Raw genomic sequence first — 21,311 nt, forward strand, 5'->3', positions numbered from 1 at the left:
TCATGTCACTGATGAATGAGTGAAGTTCCAGCATACATATTTATTGTTTCATTTTTGTCTTACATATGAAAACAAAAATACTGCCCAATGCTCAGGCCAGAGCTATACTCTGTCATCAGTTACAAGCATAGGTTGTCTATGATACAAGAGTTCAGCAAAAATCAATAAAGCATTCTGTGAGGACCAATTGGCTACATAATTTGCAATAAATATTATAGCACATTTTGTTGTTGTAAATTGTGTGCTACATACCTTTTATGTCAGTAAAATTTATAACAAACTTATAGACATGTTTTTTTTCAGAAAGTTAACAATTGAACATTTACCAGTATACTACTGGAATTGGGGCATTGGAGGTCTTGGGAAATTAGAGGTCCAGATAAGGAGCATGATTGTCCAAGGTCATGCAGAATCAGATGTAGTATTTTGTTTGAATTCATGTTAAGAGTTACTACATTTTATTTTAATTATGCATTTGTGTGTCTCTTTCTAGTGTGTTATACAACAGAAGCTTAAGATATGTTTATTGATTGACTGACTGTGAACACAGGGCCACACTGTCTCCCTTCTTGACCTGACCAAATTAAGTAAGATATTGGGCTGATCTCAGAGCTTCTCAGAAGAAGAATCAGAAAAAGCTGCCTGAAGAGGGTTCTTATATAAGACAGAAATGTATATCTGAGGAACAGAATAACTTAGAATCCCTGTGTGGCCTGGTTTGCGACTAATTACCTCTATTATCATCACAAGTTATGGAAGTTTTGCTCATGGCCATGAACGTGAGTGGGTGATAGGGGCTGCTGTAATGAAGACTCCCACTGAGGAGCAGTGGAGAGAAGGATGGGAGTAGGGGACTTAGGGGTCTCCATTACCTAAAGTCAATGCAAAAGATAAAAGCATCAGGACAAGCAGTCGCAAAACAGTTTCATCACATCTGAATGGGCACGTAGAATATACACATATATGGTCCTGACTGAGTCCAGCACTTGGTGTAGCCTGAGTCTGAAAAGAAGTTAAAATATTGATGAGCTCTAGTGCTATTGTTTTTAAGAAAAGCTTAGTAGTATCTGCCAAAATTTAAAATGCAGAGGCATATCTGTTGATCTAATAATTACCACTTCTAGAACAGTGTCATATTGAATACACAAGCATATAAGATCATTTCAATACTATCAGTAAAAAGGAAAAGACAGAAAAACTCTGATTTAGAATATTCTTTACAGAGGTTCTGTTTATGGTAAATAGTCTTAATTTCTTTTCGTTTCTTTGAAATATTTTTATTTTGCCCCTTTTCTCTGAACACACACACACACACACATAGGTGGGATGATATTTTATTTTCTTTCAGTACTTTAAAGATGTTATTCTACAATCTTCTGGCTTTCACTGTTGCTGTTGAGAAATCAGTTATTAGTTTAATTGGTATTTATTTGCAGATGACCTGTCTTTTTGTTCTAGTTATTTTTAAGGTCTTTCCTTTGTCATTTAGACATCTCTGTCATTTCATATACTTGTGTCTAAGTATAAATTTCTTTTTATTAATTATCTTTGAGATTTGTAGAGCTTGTTGAATTTAAAAAGTCATAAACTTCTGTCATTTCTGGAAAACTCACATCCATTACCTTTCCATTATTTCCTCTCATCCATTCTCTGTATCCTCTCCTTCTGGTACTTGATTTGTTGACATTAGACTTCACACCATCCACCAAGGTTTTAAACTTTTATATCATATTTTCTATTCTCTCTATCTCTTTTTTTTTTTTTTTCTGAGACAGAGTCTCACTCTGTCACCCAGGATGGAGTGCAGTGGCATGATCTCAGCTCACTGCAATCTCCACCTCCTGGGTTCAAGCGATATTTGTGCCTCGGCCTCCTGAGTAGCTGAGATTACAGACACGTGCCATCATGCTATGCTAATTTTTTGTATTTTTAGTAGAGATGGGGTTTCACCGTGTTGGCCAGGCTGGTCTTAAACTCCTGACCTCAGGTGATCCGCCTGTCTTGGCCTCTCAAAGTACTGGGATTACAGGCATGAGCCACTGCACCTGGCCTCTATTTTCTTGTTGCACAACTGGATCAAAGGAATTTCTTTAAATCTGCCTTCCAAATCACTAATTCTGTCCTTAGCTTTAATATTCTACTTAACCTACCTATTGATTTTTAAATTTTTAGTTGTTTTTGGCTTCTAAAAATTTTATTTGGATTGTTTCTCAAATCAATCTTAGATTTTTTATAGACACTTTATTTTTAGTTATAGTTGTGTTATAAACTAAATGTTTATGCCCCCCAAAATTCACATGTTGAAGCTCTAAGCCCTCAATATAATTGTATTGGATATAAGGTCTGTAAGGAGATGATAAAAGTTAAATGAAGTCATAGGGCGGAGCCCTAATCTAAGAGGCCTAATGCCCTCATAAGAAGAGAAAAAGACACAAGAGCTCCTTCTCTTCTCCATATGAGGACACAGTGAGAAGGCAGCCATCTGCAAGTCAGGAAGAGAGCCCTCATCAAGAACCAAAACATCTGCCACCTTGGTCTTGAACTTCCCAGCCTCTAGAACTGTGAGAAACTAGATTTCCATTGTTTAAGCCACCCCATCTGTGGTATTTTGTTATGGCAGCCCTAACTGATTAATTCAACTTGTAACGTCACTTTTAGTTTACTCAAAAATATCAGACAAACTTATTTTGAAACCAGTAAGTCCTATATCTGCATTATTTGTGGGTCTGATTCTTTAGTTTCTTATTTCTGATGACACTTGCTTATGATGACTTGTTTCATGTATATTTTTGTGATTTTTAAATTTCAGTTCACATTCATTGGTACTTAATAACTGGGAGTTTTTATTAGCCTGAATTTATATTTTCTAGAATTAATTTACTTTTACTTCTATTTGATGTTTAAGAATGTGATCAGTTCATACGTTTAAGCTAAATTCCCTATTTCATCATGAGAATTTTTTTGTTTATTCAGCTTGTCCCCTTTTAAAAATCTACTCACACATCTCAAATATAGGATGATATTTTGTTTAGAGAGATACTGAACAACATTGATCAGTGTTGGAAACTAATGTATATCCCTGGTACACATATAGGTCATTATTTGATTTATTTGGAGTGAGGGGGTACTTCTTTGAGTATAAAGATAACTGTATACTTCTGGGCATGATGAGTAGGCAAGCATAGACCCACAGAGAGATTTTCCAGTAAGTTGCTCCAATGTGCCCCCTAACATTAAAATTGAAATAAAACATTGCCTTTGAAATTTTGAAAGTTTAAGTTTTCAGATCACACCTTCATCTTTTTCTTGGAGGCACAAAAATCTTCCCAGCCTAGGTCCTATTCATGATTCATAAAAGGAAATAGCTTGCCAAGTATAACCTCAGCATGTGACTTATAAAATATAATATAAATCCAAATTCTCTCTACATTAAAGTTACTCAATTTCCTCTAATGGCCTTTATATTAGAGTTATGTCTATTCATAGCAGACAATACCTGTAAGTCATTCACTTGAAGTATCATGATTTTTCACTTTCAACACTAAAGACTTGGACTTAGGGAGGAAGGCCTCTGAATTTTGCAAGTCTGTCCTTAAATGATTGTCTTTCATATTTAAAAAATATAAAGTTATAACTATAAATAAAATGTTTCTCATGAAAGAAAAAAGGGAGAGGAGCAAGATGGTTATAACTGATGATCCAATATGCTGCCATATTGGTCAGCCTCCACCTTCTCATCTCTTCTATTCCTACCACTACTCATCGGCCTCAAGGATATGTGCATGGAAAAACAAAATGTCTTATTCAAACTCGCGTAGAACCCTAATATTCATATTATCAAACTATATCCTCTTTAGAATGCCAGATTGCGAGCAGGTGGGTTTGGCCAAAAGAATGGTCTTTAGTCTCACCCCATGGGCATTCCCTTTCCCCTCATCTAAAGAATAAACTAAGCACTTGTCCTATAGGGCTGACTTGAGACCTACTTCTGGGGCTATCTTGGTTCATGGGAGCTTTTGTCCCAGCCTCATTGAGCACCCCTAGTTTGTCACTCACCCTAACAAAGTACAGGTTCTTCTTTACCCCATTTCTGTCCTCTGTCTCAATTGCTATTAAACTCTCTCTCTAGCATGGTAACGGTATTTTGTTTATACAGCAAAATAGCCAACTGTTGTAACTTTTAAAGATGTCATCTCTCAATGAGATAACTTACAAATACAATGCAAATTCAAGAGGACTCTATTAAAATAAACAGAGCAATTCTAAAATTCACTTGGAAAAACAGGTGGTCAAGAAACTTAAAAAGAAGAAATCTGGGGATATAGGTCAGCTCTAAAAACTATTAGAACATATTAAAAATAATAGTTAAATACTGTGGTTCTTATATAAGACAAATGCATATCAGAAGAACAGAATAAAAAGGCAAGAAGCAGGCCCAATACTTTACATACAGAGAGTTAATTAGTGCTAAGGGGTAATTTGGGGCAGGGTTAACTTATCCACTAGGCACAAAAGGCAGTTTAGTGACCACAAAAATGTTTTCATTTTAAGATCTTTTAAAATAAGAAAAAATAATACAATAGTAATAATGAACATATGATAATCCATCCTGGAGTATAATAACAAAGAAGTTGTAAAATATAATTTTTAATATTTTTATGAAGAAAGGCACTCATAAAAGCAAAAGTTCCTAGGAGTCATGAAAATTATAATGTAGTTCTGGCTTGGAGAGCTTCTTAGCTTTTCTCTGTTCAAAATCTCCATCATTCTTACTATTATCACAAGCTACCAAATTGCATGAGGTCTAAATTAAAACAACATGCATGCTGTACAAGTGCAGTTGCAAGACCAGGAATCTGCCTGCCCTTTTAGCAAGGTTGCTCCATAAGTCCCCCACATACAGACTCTGAAGCTACCACTGGATTACCAGTTTGGGGAAAAATCAAGTTACATCCAAAAATGTACATTTAAAATTAAGAATTTGTCAAATAATTTAATGTGAATAAATTTCACAGAATAGAACCAAGAGTTTTTATACATTTATTTAGATGATAGTGCCTGAACTTTGAATCTTTGAAAGAATTCATGAAGGAAAAGATCAATAATAACTTGTGTACAAGAATAAACTAACCATAATGAAAATGAAAACAGCAGAAGTATTTGTCTTAAATGTTAGAGAAATGGACTATTATGTATAATATATAAAATGTATTCTAATATATTATAAATATCATAAATGCTCTCATAGCTAAATCGGCAAAGACATAAACAGAAAAAATGTAGATAGCAAACACGGGTTGAGGGTGCAACAAAATTTACATTAAACAATAATGTATATTTTTATATCTATTAACTTGGCAAGGAACGTGTAATAGTAACACTAGTGCCACAGATTTTTCAGTAAAATTAATGTGTACATACTTTCTGGCATTGGATATAAAACAGGAACATGGCAGCATATATTGAAAATCATAAAATTGTTCACACCCAGTAATTTTATTCATTGTAATTTAGAATGAGGAGATAATTCAAAAGGAGGGCAAATCTGTATGTATGAGGCTCTTCACTGCAGCATTATCTATAATAGCAGAAATTGAAAACAACCTAAATGTCCAACAATAGGGAAAGCAAAAACAGTGAAGAAAATTGCAGTATATAGATCCAGAAGGATTCTGGATTCTCGGTGATAAAGGTAAGAATGATGGAGATTTTCAACAGAGAAAAGCTAAAAAAGCTCTCCATGCCAGAACCACATTATGATTTTCTGCATCTATATCAGTCAGGTGCAGGGGCTTCCCTAGCTTAATAGCTTCATTGCCTACAGGAGCCATGACAATTACAAGAACTGCCACACACAGGGAAGCTCCAAAGTGTGCTCTCACAGGAGGCATTTATGGTTCATTTGTACTTCCTCCCACTCCAGGTTTAGATTACCTATCAGGGGTCATTTTCACTCTAAGTGACATTGGCTAGTAACAGAGTTGACATTCTTACCATCTTCAGGTTATTAGGAGAACGCAGCTAAAAAGCTTGAAAGTCAGATTCTTATGCAGAAGGGAAGAGTTTTGCTATATATCCACAGAAGGATAACTATGCACAGTTTTGTGGATAATTAACTATCCACAGAAATCAATATTTTTGTTTCTGTCATGCCAAGTGTTAAATAGAGATGTCAAATAAGCAATTTAATTATAAATCTGGAGCTCAGAGGGTAACTAAATTTAGGAGTCATCAGCAGTATTTGAAGCCATGGACGCAGAAAGGCTCACTCAGATTAAGAGGGCAGAGAGGAGTAGAGAGCCTGGGGCAGTACAACTGCCTTTGCAAAATTATAACTGAGGAAATTATGACAGTAAAAGACATCAGACCTAACCAACTCCATCTTGCCTCTAACCTCTAAACTGTCCTTATGCATTCCTGGTCATAGGTCAAACTAGCCTTGGGGAGGAATTTAGCTTATAGTTTAAATAATAGCCCTTCCCCAAAGCTAAACTGCTCTTGTAGAATGAATGAAAGGCCACCAGCCACCAAGTCAGAATGAGAACAGCTGGAATTCTAAATATTACCAGCCATTATTCCAGAGGTCATAAGATTCGCAACTTTCCCAATTACTCTTAAAGGTAACATCACTATTGTGAACCTAAGATCGCCCTTTTGAAGTGTCTTTTCAGGTTTTCACATTTCTAACAACCAGGTGGCCCCACCTGGACCTGCCAACCAGTTGTGTGGCCTCTGCCCAGGAACTGACTCAGCATAAGAGAACAACTTCGACTCCCTATGACTTCATCCCCGAGCCAACCAATCAGCACTCCCGATTCACTGGCCCCCCTACCCGCCAAATTATCCTAAAAACTCTGATCTCTGAGTTTTCAGGAAACTAATTAGAGTAATAAAAATAACTCCAGTCTCTTGCACAGCTGGCTCTGCATGAATTACTCTTTCTCCATTGCAATTCCCGTCTTGATAAATTGGCTCTGTCTAGGCAGTGGTCAAGGTGAACCCCTTGGGCAGTTACAGTGGGGCTCTCTAAAATTTAGAGGTTCAGAAGAAAAAGAAGGGCCAGGAAAGGAAATTAAGAAAAAGTGGCCAGTGAAGTGGAGTCATAAAAAACAAGATAAATTTGAATAAAGAGGGAATAGCCAGTTATGTCAAAAATGCTAGAGATATCAAGTAAGATGAAGCCAGAAATATAACCCCTGGATTTGGCAACAAGGGAACCCTTAGTGACCTTTTCAAAAGCCATTTCACTGGCCTGACTGATGTAAGGTGGAGAGAGAATGAAAGGCAAGGAAAAAGTGACAGAGATAACTTTTTTATAAAACAGCAGCAGTAAGGTCAGAAGTCAAAGAGAGGGCTTAAAAATAGCAGAAAACAGACATGTTTGCATGCTGAATGAGAATGGTCCAGTGTAAAGGAGCAAATTGATGCAAGAGTGAAAAACAAGAGGGTGGAGGAGGATGGACCCAGAGCCTAGAGGTGCTGGCTTTTGAAAGATGCTGGGACACTCTCTCCTAACATGTATGAAAGCAACTAACATCAGTATTTCAGAGCTTCCACTCAGTTCCTAAGTCAAAATGCTGGGGGACATCCTACACCTATTATAATTTAACCCCACAGCCAACTAGTCCTATCAAGCTCCAAAATAAGCCAGAAGTTCCATAAGGTCAGAGCTAGGTCTTATTTCACTTTGTATTTTCAGCACCAGGATTGTGCTTGGCATAGCTTAGGTCTCTAGCAAGAAATGCAAAGCCCCAATGGTAGGTAGCATCATGGAAAGATGAGAGATATCTGGAAGCGGTTGGTCTCCTAACATCATTTAAGTCATATCTCCTTGGGCATTCTGATGGTTAATTTTACGTCAACTCGACTGGACTAAGGGATGCCCAGGTAGCTGGTAAAACATTATTTCTGTGCATGTTTGTGAGGATGTTTCTGAAACAGATTAGCATTTGAATGGGTAGACTGAGCAAAGAAGATCACCCAAAGAGGGTGGGTAACATCCAGTCTGCTGAGGCCATGCATAGAACAAACAGGCAGAGGGAAGGTGAACTTTCTCTCTCTGTTTGAGCTGGTGCATTCACCTTCTCCTGCACTTGGACATAAGCACTTCTGTTTCCCTGGCTTTCAGATGCAGACTCGTACTTACACTATTGGCTCTCCAGTTCTTGGGACTTTAGGCTTGGACTGGGATTTACACCACTGGCCCACCTGGGCTCCAGCTTCCAGACCTTCCAGTCCCTCATAAATCTCTTTCTATATATTTACATTGTATGGTTTGGCTCTTTGTCCCCACCCAAATCCCATGTCATATTGTAATTCCCAGTGTTGAAGGAGGGGCCTAATGGGAGATGATTGAATCATGGGGGCGGACTTCCCCCTTGCCGTTCTCACAATACAGTTCTCATGAGATCTGGTTGTTTGAAAGTGTGTAGCACCTCCCCCTTCCCCCTCTCTCTTTCCTGCCAGCCATGTAAAGATGTGTTTTCTTCCCCTCCACCTTCCACCATGATTGTAAGTTTCCTGAGGCCTCTCCAGCCATGCCTCCTGCACAGCCTGCAGATCTGTGAGTCAAATAAACTTCTTTCTTTATAAACTACCCAGTCTCAGGTAGGTTTTTTTTTTTTTAATCTTTTTCTTCAGGTAGGTTTTTATAGCAATGCGAGAACAGACTAATACAGAAAACTGGGCCAGGTGTGGTGGATCACGCCTGTAATGCCAGCACTTTGGGAGGCAGAGGCAGGTGAATCACTTAAGGGCAGGAGTTCGAGACAAGCCTGGCCAACATAGTGAAACCCCGTCTCTACCAAAAAATACAAAAATTAGCTGGGCATGGTGGCATGCACCTGTATTCCCAGCTACTCAGGAGGCTGAGGTGGGAGAATCATTTGAACCCAGGAGGCAGAGGTTGCAGTGAGCCAAGATCGTGCCACTGCACTCCAGCCTGGGTGACAGAGTGAGACCCTGTCTCAAAAAAAAAAAAAAAAAAAAAACTGGTACTGAGACTAGGGTACTGCTATAAAGATACCTGAAAATGTGGAGGCAACTTTGGAACTGGGTAAGGGACAGAGGTTGGAACAATTTGGAGAGCTCAGAAGAAGACAGGAAGATGAGGGAAAGTTTGGAACTTCCTAGAGAATTGTTAAATTGTTGTGAACAAAATGCTGATAGTAATATGGACAATGAAGTCTGGACTGAGGAGGTCTCAGATGGAGATGAGAAACAGTGGGAACTGGAGTAAAGGTCACTCTTGCTATGCTTTAGCAAAGAGATTGGTGGCATTGTGCCCCCGCTCTAGGGATCTGTTAAACTTTGAACTTGAGAAAGATGATTTATTTAGGGTATCTGGTGGAAGAAATTTCTAAACAGCAAAGCATTCAAGATTTGGCCTGGCTGCTTCCAAAAGCCTACACTCATTTGTATAAGCAAAAAAAAAAAAGACCTGAAATTGGAGCTTATATTTAAAAGGGAAGCAGAGCATAAAAGCTTGAGAAATTTGCAGCCTGGCCATGTGGTAGAAAAAAAAAAAAAAAAAAAAAAAATTCATGGGAGGAATTCAAGCCTGCTGCAGAAATTTGCATAAGTAAAAGGTGCCAAATGCTAATAGCCAAGACAATGGGGAAAATGCCTAGAAGACACTTCAGAGATCTTTATAGCAGCCCCTCCCATCACAGGCCCAGAGGCCTAGGAGGAAAACACGGTTTTATGTGCCAGACCCAGGGCCCCACTGCTCTGTGCAGCCTCTGGACATGGTGCCCTGCATTGCAGCTACTCCAGCTCCAGCCATGGCTAAAAGGGCCCCAGATACGTCTCAAGCCACTGCTCCAGAGGGTGTAAAACCTCGGCAGCTTCCACATGGTGTTAAGTGTGCAAATTTGCAGAGATCAAGAGTTGATGCTTGGGAGCCTCTGCCAAGATTTCAGAGGATGTATGGAAACACCTGGATGTCCAGGTGGAAGTCTGCTGCAGGGGCAGAGCCCTCATGGAGAACCTCTGCTAGGGCAGTGCAGGAGGAAAATGTGGGGTTGGAGCCCCCACATGGATACCCAACTGGGGCACTGCCTAGTGGAGCTGTGAAAAGAGGGCCACCATCCTCCAGACCTCAGAATGGTATATCCACTGACACCTTGCACTGTGCACCTGGAAAATCTGCAGGCTCTCAACACCGGCTCATGAAAGCAGCCACAAGGCCTGTACCCTGCAGAGTCACAAGGGTGGAACAATTCAAGGCCTTAGGAGTCCACACCTTGCATCAGTGTGGCCTGGATGTGAGATATGGAGTGAAGGAGGTTATTTTGGAGCTTTAAGATTTAATGACTTGCCCTGCTGGGTTTTGTACTTGCATGGGGCCTGTACCCCTTTGTTTTGGACAATTTATCTTTTTTGGAATGGGAGCATTTACTCAATGTTTGTACCCCCATTGTATCTTGGAAGTAACTAACTTGTTTCTGATTTTACAGGCTCATAGGTAGTGGAAGAAACTTGCCCAGTCTCAGATAAGACTTTGGACTTGGACTTCTAAGTTAATGCAAGAATAACTTAAGACTTCAGGAGACTGTTGGAAAGGCATGATTGTGTTTTGAAATGTGAGAAGGACATGAGATTTTGGAGGGGCCAGGGGCTAAATGATATGGTTGGCTCTGTGTCCCCACCCAAATCTCATGTCAAATTATAATTCCCAGTGTTGGAGGAGGGATCAGGTAGAGGGTGAATGGATCATGGAGGTGGACTTCCCCCTTGCTGTTTTGATGATACAGTTCTCTTGAGATCTGGTTGTTTGAAAGTGTGTAGACTTCTCCCTTCTCTCTCTCTCTCTCTCTCTCTCGTCAGCCATGTGAAGATGTGCTTGCTTCCCCTTTGCCTTCTGCCATGATTATAAGTTTCCTGAGGCCTCTCCAACCATGCCTCCTGTACAGCCTGCAGAACTGTGGGTCAACTAAACCTCTTTTCTTTATAAACTATCCAGTCTCAAATAATACAGGTACCTGCCCACCACGCTTTCCCTCAATGACCAGAGGAAAACATGTCCTTGAGTTTCCTCTGCTCTCAAGAAAGTCATTGCCTCACTTTTCCTTATTGAGATCATGTCCAAGGCCTTGCCCAGAAGCCAGCTGCTCCTCTGCAGCTCTAAAAATCAATGTCTTATGCTAGCTACTGACACTCTGGGGGCCTGTTCTTCAATGGTCCTTCTCCATACTTGATTAATAAATTGTGAGAAGCTTGCTTCTCATCACTGTAGTCTCCTTGAAAGCTCCTGACTGTAGAGATGGGGGAGGGCTGTAGCCAGTGACCACTCAGAGACCCCTGGAAAAAAATTATTCAAGGCATTGCAGGCTTCGAGCTGGGTCAGCCTGGAAATTTGCCCTTTAAGCAATTAAGAGAGAGTCACATCAATAGTCTAATTTCTGTGGTTATAAAGCCCCCAAACCAGCAAGACATAATTTGCTTAATAGCTTTTAATATTGGAAGAGGAGATTAATAAACTCCTATTTTAAAAGCATTGTAATTTCTTAAAGTTCCCTGTGGAAGCAAGTTTTCATGTGAAACTAGTTTAGCTCATATAGATGTGTCAATGTAAGAAGAAATAAGCCTTAATCCAGAATAGATGGCCCTAAGGTTCAGTGACTAAAACAGGCCCCCTGGAGACTGAGTTGTGTGGGGTTCTTGCAGGTCAAGTTCCTTTGTGAAAATTAGTGACAGAATTTCTGTGAAGGAGCTCCAGAAACACTTAAGAGCTATGCCAATTATAATGAACACCTTGGCTAATAGCTAAGTACAGATGGTTAATGGGCAAGCAAGAGAGAAACAGCAAAGATGAGCTATCTCTGGGTCACAGTGAGGAAATAAGCAAAGGAAACCCAGGCTCAAGAATGTTAAGGCAGGTGAGAGAAGGAATAGTAATGGCTGAGAAAACAGGGAGGCCAGAAGCAGGTCCAGGCTGAGCAGGGAACAGAAGGAGGAGATCTCAGAGTATTAGGGTTGCAAGAGCTTTTGAGCTGATCTAGTTTTTTGTTTGTTTGTTTGTTTTTGTTTTGTTTTGTTTTGTTTTTTGAGACAGAGTCTCTCTCTGTCACCCAGGCTGGAGTGCAATGGTGTGATCTCAGCTCATTGCAACCTCTACCTCCTGGGTTCAAGCAATTCTCCTGCCTCAGCCTCCTATGTAGCTGGGATTACAGGCCAGCACATGCCACCACTGCTGGCGAATTTTTGTATTTTTAATAAAGATGGGGTTTCACCATGTTGGCCAGGCTGGTCTTGAACTCCTGACCTCAGGTAATCCCCCCCACCTCAGCCTCCCAAAGTGCTGGGATTACAGGCATAAGCCACTGCACCCAGCTACTGATCTAGTTTTAATGCTCCATCTGACATGTGAGAAGATAGAGGCCCAGAGAGAGAGAGTGACCTTCACAAGGTCATCAATATTAGTGCCTAATTTGACCTATTAGTGCCAAAAGACAAGCCAGAGAAGGACATTTTCCTGAGACCAGCCTGTACTTGGGTAGGCACATAGAGACCCAGGGCCTATCTTCTCAGCTGGATTCAGCTGGCCTCTCTTCTCCGATCTAAGGCTGCTAGCTTGCTACTGCTTTAATGTCTGAAATCAAGTGGGTTTTGCTTCTAATGCTTTGCCCTCATAATAGAGGCTCCTGCAATTTCTAGACGGGATAATACGTGGAAGAAGATGCTAGTATTGTCAAGGCTGAGAACACTGTGTGTGTGGAGACCTTGGGCTTTGGCAGCAAAGATAGCAGCCTCACAGACAGCCCTAGTCAAGTCTGCAGGAAAGCCCTACCTTCCATGCCATCCAACCTATCAAGCCAAGATACTACTAATTTCCCAGTAGTCATTTCAGGAGGTGTCCAGAAGCTGAAGAGCTTTTCCCAGAGCTGCCTTGACAGAACCAGCAATTCAACATGCTGCCTCTATTGCCCAAGCACTGTCCTGGGGAGGATGAGGACCCAAAGTGCAGAAGTTTCATTACTAGCAGGTCTGGTTATCCTGGGTCAGGTTGAGAAACCTCCTTAGTATCCTTCTGCTGGGCCAAGTGCTGCTCTGTAGGACAGAGCAGACCAGAATCTGAAACCTTGGCTGGTGTGCAAAGGATGTACCATAGGCCTCCATGAGCTCTGACTTCTGACCCTGATAGCTGGGGCCACTGATTTCCTGGGCAAGGTCACCTTCAGAGCTGCCTTGCGCACCTGTCCTAGCCTAATTGCTAGTTCCAGTCTAGAAGCAGCTTTCTCAGGACAAAAACAAAAAGTCTTTTCCCTTCTTTCCCTTTCCCTTCCCTCCCCTCCTCTCCTCTTCCCTCCCCTCCTCTCCCCTCCCCTCCCCTCCCCTTCCCTGCCCTCCCCTCTTCATTCCCATCTGGCCTGGGGAGCCCATGCCCATAGTTGTTTCCTAATCTCAAACCTCTCTGCTGCCAACTGTATATAGACCTTGCCTCTGTGGCTACTGTCTGGATAGTCACCCATGGGCTCCCTGGCTTCCACTTCTAGCCATCTCCAGTTTGCATTTTCCCCTATATCTTGTATCTCATTATTATAGGGACAAAGAGTTCAGAAGAGGAAGCTCTACCCTTGGGCTCATGGCAACCAATACATGTTCCTGTCCTGGTAAATGAGGTCAACTACATGAGCCCTTTAGTACCCCCTTTGGGCCTGTTGGCAAAGTGCTTTGGGCATGAAAGTTTAGTGGGCAGAACAACACAAGACTTCACATACTGACTTCCAAGGTATGTAGCTAAGATTCCTGTGGTTTAATTCAACAATAATTTGAGGGAGGGAGGGAAGAAAGAAAGGAAGGAAGGAATTACAGGCTGTATAAGAGAGTGCCTTAGTCATTTGGATCAAAAATTACAATTCTCTTTGGAATCATTAAGGCTGAAAGTAAAGTGAAATATAGTGAAGCATGTTAGTACAAGGGTGTATGATGGTTGGGATTGTAGCTTTTCATGGGCATGGTCATCATTTTAGGAGTCTGAGGAAGGTGGGACAGAGATCAAGTCTGTAAGGAGCCAAGAGTTCATATACTCATTCATCTGACAACCCTGTTAACCATGAATTAGATATGTGCTAGCCCCGGACTAACTGACCACTCATGAAGAGGCAAAATGGCCATTGGCTCCTTAGTGGACAAATGAGACTGGATTTGACTCCAGCAAGCAGAGAGGCAGCCTGATCAGAGACTTCACAACACTCAGACCAGATTTTACTGCACCCCTTTGGTGAAAAAAATTAAAAGGTAGAGTCCTTTGAATGTCTATTTTTCATGCATGTCTATCCCATCCTTGTCATTTAGATCATGGGTTCCCAACCCCTGGGCCACAGACTGGCACAAGTCCATGGCCTGTTAGGAACTGGGCCTCACAGCAGGAGGTGAGTGGTGGGGTGAACAAAGCTTCATCTATATTTACAGCCCCTCCTCATAGCTTACATTGTGGCCTGAGCTCCACCTCCTGTCAGATCAGCAGTGGCATTAGATTCTCATAGGAGTGCAAACCCTACTGTGAACTGCACATGTGTGGGATCTAGGTTGCACCTTCCTTATGAGAATCTAATGCCTGATGATCTGAGGTGGAACCAAGGCAGCAATGCTAGTGCTGGTGAGTGGCTGCAAATACAGATAAACATTAGCAGAGAGGTTTGACTGCACAGAGACCATAATAAATCAACTCATTGCAGACATATCAAAACCCTATCAATGAGTGGCAAGTGACAATTAAGCTGCATTTAGTGGCAGGCTGTATAGTGTCAAGTGAGTTGATTTACTTCAATTGTACAGCTGCCTCTGGTGGCAGGCTTTAAGTCAGAATCCGACACTTACTTAGTCTGCATGTGGCCCACCCATTATTTTATTTACCACTTCCATCCGCACCTCTTTTCTGCACTGTGCGCTTATCTCAGTCAGTTTTGGTAAGCCAACAAGCTAACCCTAGCCAAAATTAGTAAAAAACAACATCACTGGAGAACTTCTTTGAAAAGAGGGAAAGACCAAATGATAAGATAGCAGAAGACTCTAAGACTGCCAACAAAAAGAAAGCTGCATTTAAAAGAAAATACCAAGAGTCTTTCTTAAATTATGGGTTCATTGCAACAGGTGATTCACATCCTCTAAGCGTGCTTTGTATAATGTGCAGTGACCAGCTATCAAATGAAGCCACGAAACCTTCAAAATTCCTTCACAACAGGGAGACCAAGCACCTTGTGCTAAAAGACAAGCTTTTGGCATTTTCCAAAGAAAGAAATGTGAACACAAAGAATATGATACGGTTTGGCCGTATCCCCACCCAAATCTCATCTTAAATTGTAGCTCCCATAATTCCCACGTGTTGTGGGAGGGACCTGGTGGGAGATAATTGAATCATGGGGGTGGTTTCCCCATACTGTTCTCATGGTAGAGAATAAGTCTTATGAGATCTGATGGCTTCATAAAGGGAAACCCTTTTTGCTTGGTTCTCATTCTCTCTCTTGGCTACCACCATCAAAGACATGTGTTTTGCCTTCTGCCATGATTGTGAGGCCTCCCCAGCCACATGGAACTGTGAGTCCACTAAACCTTTTCTTAATAAATTACCTAGTCTCTGATATGTCTTTATTAGCAGTGTGAAAATGGAATAATACCAAACAGAAGCAATTGAAGGCCACCACTTTATCAAATGTGTTTGCACCAAGAGCGTAATTCTTAGTGGCTAATTGCATTGCTAAAGTGAAGAAGCCCTTTACTAATGGTGAAGAGTTGATCCCACCTGCTGCTAAGGACATTTCATGAACTTTTAGGAGAGGCTGCAGTTCAAAAGGTAGCATGTGTTCCTCTTTCAGCTAGCACCATAACTAGATGAATTGATGAAATAGCAGAGGATGTTGAGGCACAATTGTTAGAGAGGATTAATGAGTCACCATGGTATGCAGTCCAGGTTGACAAGTCTACCAAGTTGACCACAAGGCAACAACACTTGTTTTTGTGCAATATTTTCAGGAGGATGTGCATGGGGATGCATTACGTGCACTTTTGCTAACAACCAACACCACAGTTGCAGAACTATCCAAGTCCTTGAATGATTACATATCAGGAAATGTGGGTTGGTCATTTGGTGTCAGTATATGCACGGATGGAGCAGCTGCCATGACTGGACAGCTTTCTGGTCTCACTACTCAGTTCAAAGAAGTTGCTTCTGAATGTGAGTCTACGCACTGTGTCAGCCATAGAGAAATGCTGGCTAGCTGAAAAATATCACCTGAACTTAACAATGTTTTGTGGGATGTGATTAAAATTATCAACCACATTAAAGTACATGCCCTTAATTCATATCTGTTCATGCAGCTCTGTGAGGAGATGGACACAGAGCACACATGTCTTCTCTTATACACAGAAGAGAGTTGGCTTCCTAAAGGTAGACCACTGGCCAGAGTTTTTGAGCTATGAGAGCCACTCCAGAGATTTCATTTAGAAAACCAGTCACCACTGGCAGCACATTTCATTGACACAGAATGGGTCACAAAACTTGCTTACTTGTGTGATATATTCAACCTGCTCAATAAATTCAATCTGTCACGCCAGGGGAGAACAACAACTGTGTTCAAGTTGGCAGATGAAGTGGCTGCATTCAAAGCCAAACTGGAATCATGGGGGTGACAAGTGAACATTGGGATTTTTGACATGTTTGAAACATTAGCAGAGATTTTGAAAGAGACTGAGTCAGGTCATCTTTCTCCAAGCTGACGCATGATCACCTATCTTAGCTTTCAAAAGAGTTTGAGCATTACTTTTCAACCACAGAAACCCCCGAACTGGGAAGGAATGGATCTGTGACCCATTTTTTAATAAGCCAGGTGAGTCAGCTTTGTCCGTGCTAGAAGGGGATCAACTGCTTGAGATCGCAAATGCTGGTAGCCTTAAAAGCATGTTTGAGCCAACATAAAATCTCCATACATTCTGGATTAAGGTCAAGGTGGGATATCCTGAGATTGCCACAGAAGCATTGAAAAGACTGCTTCCATTTCCAACATCCTATCTTTGTGAAGCAGGATTTCTGCAGTGACAGCAACCAAAATGAGATTACAGAGTATACTGGACATAAGAAACACACACTGTCTCCCATCACCCCCAGATGGGACCATCTAGTTGCAGGAAAACAAGTTCAGGACTCCCACTGATTCTACATTATGGTGAGTTGTATAATTATTTCATTATATATTGCAGTGTAATAATAACAGAAAGAAAGTGCACAATAAATGTAATGCACCTGAATCATCCTTGCCACTAAGCCAGGTATGAGACCTTTTCCTCTTGTTTCTTCACCTGAGAAGCTGGGTTTTGTAGGAGTCCTTCCAGTTTTCCACTGTGTAATAGTAAAATCTCTCCATTTCCTTTTAACCTCCCCACCTGGGGAGCTTCCTAACCCTGACCCCCAGATTACCCAGGTCTGTGGAAAAATTATCTTCCATGAAACCAGTCCCTGGTGCCAAAAATGTTGGGGACCATTGATTTAGATAATCTCTTCTAAAGTCTTGCACTTAAAAAATGTATCTGTGCTCTTTCTTCTCCCCCTACTATCTTCAGGAACATCTTCATGAACTCAGACCCCATGGCAATAAGAAATAAGTAGAATAAATGACTATACCCATTTACAAATGAGAAAACAGAGACTTGGCAAAGGTCACATGACTGGTAAGTGAAAGAAGAGTGTTAAATGAGAAAATTAATTGACCTGAGAACTCAAGAGTTTTTGGTCCTCTCTTTGTTGCTAAGCCAGGTAGGAGACCTTTCCCTCTTGTTTCTTCACCTGAGAAGCTGGGTTTTCTAGGAGTCTTTCCAGCTTTCCACTGTGAAATAGTAAAATCTCTCCATTCCCTTTTAGCCTCCCCACCTGGGGAGCTTCCTAACCCTGACTCCCAGACTGACTCAATTAGAATCTGGGTGGGGAGTGGACCCCAGTTATCAGCATTTTGTAAATCCCTCCTGGGAGATTGCAATGTGCATCCAAGAGTGGTGAGAACCAATGGGTTAGAAGTCTTTGAGGAGCAGGCAAGAAGGCCAGCCTGACTAGCCTTGCTGCCTCTCCCTGCTTAACTTTCTCCCCCAGGTACCTCCTCCCCATACTGGGACTGCTTCTAAAGCTAAAGACAAGCCGCACCCTTCAACTGCTTTCCACACTACCCTTGTTGACAGCTCTAATGGACTCTGCAGATTAAACAATCCTAGCGATCTTGAGCTGCCCTGAGATTGGCCTGTGAGGCGATGGTAGAAGTTACTGTTGCTCCTGGTTCTAATTGAATAATTTACTGTAAATAGCCTCCATTTCCTCCAGTGCTCATGCTTGTTAGCCAAATAGAAGTGAGCAAGGGCTGCCTCTAATGAGGCATGGGAGCAGAAATGAGCTATCCAAATGGAGCAGCAGCCACTGAATTAAGTCAGAGACACTTAAGGCTTCAAGTCCTTTTTGTAAACTAGCCACTCCTCGATGGGGAGGCACAGCCAGAAGTCCTGCAGAAACAAGGCTGTGGGCTCCATGGTGAGATTTTATATTAGGAAGGGCCCCTGGGGAGGTGATGGAGGGGCTCTTCCCAGCTCACACCTACAACACTCTTTCTCTTTATCGTCCATCTACCCCACCCTTATCCCTGCTCTGCTCCAGTATGCCAAAGAATTGCTCAGAACCTTATTCCTACCCAATTTAAGAGACATTTTCATTGTTCTAAACTCTTCCTTTTGGCTTAGGTATCCTCCACCAGTGTATGGAGAGGATCCAAGATTAAGATGCCTTATAGCCACTTGTACTGGTGCCTTCCTGGGCTTTGAGTGAAGAGGAGAAAAGTTGTCCACCAGGGAACATTTTCCATGTCACTATGCTTTTTTATCCTAGAGGGATGCTGCACAGGGTTATCTTATTCATCCATATTAATTCATTTACTCAATAAATTTATTTAGTTATTCATTTTCTCCATAAACAACGGAAATCCCATGTTTCTTTTACAACTTGTATTCAGCCCAACAGCAGAGGTGAATATGTACACATGGCAGAACACTGTAACCTCAGCTCGAATGCCACAAAGATATCACCCTCCTCTTGCCCAGTAAGTTTATGTTCATGTTTGTTTGGGTATTGGAGACCATGTTAGGTGGAGCATGTATGAAGGAGACTTCTGGGAAAGAAAAGAATTGGATTGTGGCCACTTGCCGAATTGAGGTCCAAAAACACATTGGATGGATGGGGCTGCTCTTGTCAAGGCTAGAGAGTAGGATAAAGCCATGGCAATGAGAATGGTGTGTGAGTACTCAGGAGTAGACTGATCCCCAAGGACTTGGCCTTCAGGAAGAAATGTTGCTTACAGAGACAGTGTACTGCTAAAAACAGGAGAGTCCCAAACTAGCAGCATATGTGCACACTGGGGGAAATGAAGGCAGGTTTATGTGAATTTAACCCAGAACTGTTATAGGAGCAACTTCAGACTGAATCTAAAAGCAGAAAATCTGCCTTGCACTCAGGATCAAGGCATCAGTGACTCCCCATCACCTAGAACTGTGATTAACAATTAAGGTAGCTCCACCACCCTCCCCACAAATAGATGGAGGGTCTGATGCAGTCCCTATAGGAAACATTTCTCACCCCCATTCTGCATGATGAGAATCACAGCCATGGTAAATCACTTTTAAATCATGTTTACTAATGGGAATGCATCATATTCATCAACCATGAAGAATCATGAGCCTAGAAGATCAAGTATGCTTAGCATGTCATACAAAGCATGTCATACAAAGCCCCCCTACAGCCTAATTTCTTTTCATTTTTGCCAGTTTTATTAATGTATAGTTGCCACAACATGATTTCAGCCTCTTCTCCAGCCTCTACCCAGCTTCCTCCATGATGTTCATTCTGCTTAGAAGCATGTGGTTTGGGTGAAATTGGTTACCCCTCCCCCAGTTGTAAGGGTGGGTCTGATAGATTTTAAATGATCACATATTTTTATAACTATTTACATCAAGATGTGGGGACTTGCTTCAGAAGCAATGGCAACAAAAACAAAAATTGATAAATGGGAACTAATTAAACTAAAGAGCTTCTGCACAGCAAAAGAAACTATCAACAGAGTAAGCAGGCAACCTACAGAATAGGAGAAAATATTTGTAAACTATGCATCCAACAAAGGACATATATACAGAATCTATAAAAAACTTAACCAATTCAACCAGCAAAAAACAAATAACCCCATTTAAAAGTGGGCAAAAGACATGAACAGGCACTTCTCAAAAGAAGACATACAAGCAACCAATATATGAAAAAATGTTTCAACATCACTAATCATCAGAAAAATGCAAATCAAAACCACAGTAAGATACCATTTCACACCAGTCAGAATGGCTATTACTAAAGAAAAACAAAAAACAACAGATACTGGTGAGGTTGTGGAGAAAAAGGAATGCTTATTCATTATTGTTGGGCATGTAAATTAGTTCAGCCACTGTGGAAAGCAGTTTGGAGATTTCTTAAAGATCCTAAAACAGAACTACCATTTGACCCAGCAATCCCCTTACTGAGTATATATCCAAAAAAAATAATAAATCATCCTACCAAAAAGTCACATGTGCTTGTATATTAATCACAGCACTACTCACAACAGCAAAGACATGGAATCAACCTAGGTGCCTATAACAGTGGATTGAATAAAGAAAAATGTGGTGCACATACACCATGAATACTATGCAGCCATAAAAAAGAATGAAGTAATGTCCTTTGCAGCAACATGGATGCAGCTGGAGGCCAATATCCTAAGGAAATTAATGCAGGAACAGAAAACTAAATACCACATGTCTTCACTTATAAGTGGGAGCTAAACATTGGGTACCCGTCGACATAAATATGGCAACAATAGACACTAGGAACTACTGAAAGGGAGAGGGAGAAAGGGGGACAAGGTTGAAAACCTAACTATTGGGTACTATGCTCACTACCTCAGTGACGGGATCAGTCATACCCCAAACCTCAGCATCATGCAATATCCCCATGTAACAAACCTGCACATGTACCCCCTGAATCTAAAATAAAACTTGAAATTATTTTTTTTAAAATATGTAGGGACTTGCTTTGACCAATATATAATGTGGCAGAAATCATGTCACACAAGTCCCAAGTTTACATGTCAAAGGCCTTACAGCTGTTCTCACTCTCATAGAATGACATGTTCAAGTGAATTAGCCCAAGCTGGCTTGCTGGAAAGAACACAGAGAAGAGAACCGAACTACCCCGTCAACCAGCAGACATGTCAGCAGATTGTCACTCGCCCTTACCCAGGACCAGCCAGCCCTTTGCTGAC

The 21,311-nt window shown here is 41.3% G+C and overlaps 1 protein-coding gene across 2 annotated transcripts in view; it reads right to left on the reverse strand.

Annotated features, from left to right (window-relative positions):
• The window catches only part of LOC129008999 (calcitonin gene-related peptide 2-like), a 73,130-nt gene that overhangs the window by 28,196 nt on the left and 23,623 nt on the right, over positions 1-21,311 (reverse strand). The window contains exon 5 of one of the 2 annotated variants that reach the window (XR_008492605.2): positions 22-1,002. The exons of the other annotated variant lie outside the window; for it this stretch is intronic. The gene's annotated coding sequence lies outside the window, so the exon portion shown is untranslated. Of the gene's footprint in view, positions 1-21; positions 1,003-21,311 lie in introns of those variants that run through there. 2 annotated transcript variants of the gene reach the window in all.

The sequence above is a fragment of the Pongo pygmaeus genome, chromosome 9, assembly GCF_028885625.2.
Source record: "Pongo pygmaeus isolate AG05252 chromosome 9, NHGRI_mPonPyg2-v2.0_pri, whole genome shotgun sequence".
Classification (NCBI taxonomy): Eukaryota; Metazoa; Chordata; class Mammalia; order Primates; family Hominidae; genus Pongo; species Pongo pygmaeus.